Genomic DNA, 3,722 nt, shown 5'->3' with positions numbered 1-3,722 from the left:
AGGACTTCATTACTCGGTTTAACAATGAGAGTCTCAATATTGGCGGAATAAGTGAAGACATGTTGTGGGGAGCCTTCCCCAAAAATGTAAAGAGTAACGAATTGATTCGTAATTTACCTGCTGGGATGGAATGCCCACGTCTTGGAATGAGATAATGTCCGCAGAGAAGTTGTTCGCAACGACAGAAAAGACTTTGGCTACTGATAGTCAGAAACATCTCCCAAAAGTGGAATTTCAAACTCCACGGCCAAACAGACATGCTAAAGGAACAATTTGGTCAAGGCTCCAGCCTTCCGCGGAAAAATCAAAGACGTTTGGTGCCAGATCTCTGATATGCAATAAAAAAAACAGAACTCTGTAGCGCGAGTCACTAGCAACTGGACTTCACTGTAGAAGACTCCCTCAGAAATTCTTACCAATGAGAACGTGAAATTTCGGGAAACCTCAACCACTCACGAGAAGATCATTCCTTTGATCCTAAAATATATTGTTCGTTTCACGATGACATAGGGCATAACACGAATTAATGCATAGCTTTTAAAAGTGAGATCGAGGCGGAAGTAAAATCATGAATGCTTGGACACTTGGTAAGAAACGCAAACCCAGGGACTAATAAGGCTCCCGTGAGTGATAACCAGGGTCCATCCAAGAAACAAGTTAAAGACTTGAATGTTCACATGATACAAGGCGGACATAAGGTGGGAGGATTGAGGAGAGAATGTATTGAAGAGGAGTGGAAAATCAAGCCTGCAATTTTTTCACGAGTAAAAAGGGCCTTTCAACAAGAATACGTTGATAATCACCGCCCTCAAAGGTCATTATCGGTTCGCATTACGTCTTCTTCGATACTGGAAGCACTTCACATATAATGTACGAGCAGTGTTTTGAGCAACTTGATGAACATGACAAGGTGCGACTAAAACCAATTGACGCTCCTATGCCTAGTTTTGGCGGTGAAGTGATGCACCTGCGAGGGGTTATATCTTTTTCAGTCACTCTCAGTGATGGAATCCAATCATGAACTAAGGATGTTGAATTTTTGGTCTTGCTAGCGACGTCCAAGCATGACATCATCTTGGAATGCGAGGCAAATGGTGACCTTAATGCTCATCCCTCTACAGCTCACGGTGCGGTAGGAGTTCCGACCCGCACTGGTGTAGCAATCATCCGCATTAACCGTCACTGTTTCATGACAGAAAGGTCTATACCCAGAAAGTTTAGAGGACTGAGCCAGAAAAAAGGATATTGAACAAAAAATTTCCAGATCAAACGTTTGTGATCGGACCTGGTATCTCGGAGATAGTAAGGGCACTTTTGAAGCAGTTGCTAGCCAAAAACATGGACATCTTCGCTTGGCAACCCACGGACATGGCCGATGTCCCGCGTAATATTGTGGAACACAAGTTGAGGGTGAACCCAGCATTCACGCCAATCGTCTAAAAGAAGCGAAAGATGGGTCCTGAACAAACCAAATCTATGAATGAACAAGTAAAAGATCTTCTTTAAGAAGGAATCATTCGTGTAATCAAGTATCAAACATGGGTGGCAAATCCGGTCATCGTTCCAAAGAGTAACGGAACATGGCAGATGTGCATAGACTTCAAGGATTTGATTAAGTAATGTCAAAAAGATTGTAATCTATTACCTGAATTTGATATTAAAGTTGATTATGTGGCTCCATTCAAGTTTAAATGTATCCTCGACGCCTAAAAGGCTACCACCAGATCCGCATAGCGACGGGTGATGAGGACAAGACAGCATTTCGAACAAACCAAGGCACATTTTTTTACATTATGATGTCCTTTGGATTGAAAAACGCGGGTGCTACATATCAACGATTGATGGATTAAGCTTTCAAAAATCAAAATGGTCGGAATTTAGAGGTATATATGGATGACTTGGTAATAAAAAGCATCGAAGAAGACCAAATGTTGAGAGACATATAAGAAACATTTGATACTTTGAGAAGTATCAACATGAAAGTTAATCCGAGTAAGTGTTCTTTCGGAATGGAAGAGGGAAAGTTTTTAGGGGTCATCGTAACGGGTGCGGGCTTAAAAGCTAACCCAGATAAGGTTCAGGCAGTGGCCCGCATGCCTTCCCCTTCCTCCCTCAAAGAAGTGCAAACGCTGAATGGAAGACTTGTGGTCATAAATAGTTTCTTAGCCAATCATGCGGCCAAATCTTACCCATTCGTATTAACTTTGAGAAATTGCCTAAAGAAAGCACACATTAAGTGGACCGCAGAGGCTAAACAAGCATTACTCGAAGTCAAAAAGTGTCTAATGGAGTTTCCTACCCTAACAACACCACATGCGGGAGAGCCTCTAACACTATACTTATCGGCGTCTGACATCGCCATTGGAGTCGTGCTACTGACAAACAGAATGAATGTTCAAACACCAATTTACTATGTCAGTAGGATGTTGACAGGCCTGGAAACCAGGTATTGAATGCTTGAAGAACTGGTTATGACACCGGTCTACTCTGCCATCCCATTAATGTGTTCACGGGGTATAAGTTGAATAAAGTGTTAAGCAAGCTAGAGCTGACTGAGTGATTGGCGAAATGGGCCATCGAACTAGGAGAACATGCAATTGAGTACAAACCCAGACTAGCAATCAAAGGCCAAGTTTTTGTGTACTTCGTTACCTAAGTCCCGCAACACAATGAAGAAGAATGCTTAGTTGAACAACAAACCCCAGCACCTCCTGAACAAAATCAAGTTTGGCCATTGTTCACTGACGCGGGCCTTAGGTTGGTTAATCCGGAAGGCCACGAATTCACTTACACCATAAAGTTGGACTTTAAAAGTACCAACAATGAGGCTGAATATGTAGCCTTCTTAAGAGGCTTGAAGATTGCCAAGAAACATGGGGTTAAGCATTTAGAAGCGAGAATAGACTCTATGTTGATCGCGAGACAGATCATTGGAACTTATGAACCAAAAAACGATGTAATGGCTTCGTACTTTTCACAAGAAAAGGACTTGGTCCTTCAATTCTCTTCGTGCAAAGTCATTCACATAAAAAGAAGCAAAAACAAGTCGGCAGATGCCTTTAGCAAGTCAGCTTCAAAAAACTTTGAGCACTTCGCTAAAGACATTCGTATTGAAGTCCTCGATCGGCCATCTTTTCTGTAGAACCAACTTTTTATAATTCAAACAGGCGTAGAATCCTGGATGACGCCAATCCCGGAAGTGAAAGCCTTGGCGAGAAAGATAAGACACAGGGCCTTGAACTACCAAATGCATGATGGTGTCCTATAAAGAAGATCCTTCCTCAGTCCACTTCTGAGATGTGTGGACGCCGAGGATGCGAATTATTTGATAAGGGAATTTCATGAAGGTATATGTGGTCTTAACGCGGGCCCAAGAATGGTCGTAGCAAAACTCATGAACGCCAGATACTATTCACCGGGGATGCACATGGATGTTGTACAAGAAATTAGAAAGTGTAATTCTTGTCAACATCACGCTCCTAATACGCTACGTCCGAAGAATGATTTGGTGCCGGTAACATATGCCTGGCCGTTCTAAAAGTGGACGGTCGACATCATGGGTCCATTCCCTGAAGCCCCAGGACGAGTAAAGTTCTTGATTGTGGCTATAAATTATTTTACCAAATGGGTAGAGGCTAAGCTGGTTACATCCATCACTTCATCAAGCGTTAAGAAATTTATATGGGAGTTCATTTTCTGTCGTTATGGCCTCCCACAAAAAT

Source organism: Bidens hawaiensis, unplaced genomic scaffold, assembly GCF_021521415.1.
Source record: "Bidens hawaiensis isolate Kalapana, Puna unplaced genomic scaffold, B.hawaiensis_p1.1 tig00047578_1, whole genome shotgun sequence".
Lineage (NCBI taxonomy): Eukaryota > Viridiplantae > Streptophyta > Magnoliopsida > Asterales > Asteraceae > Bidens > Bidens hawaiensis.
Note: the sequence above shows the minus strand (reverse complement) of the source record.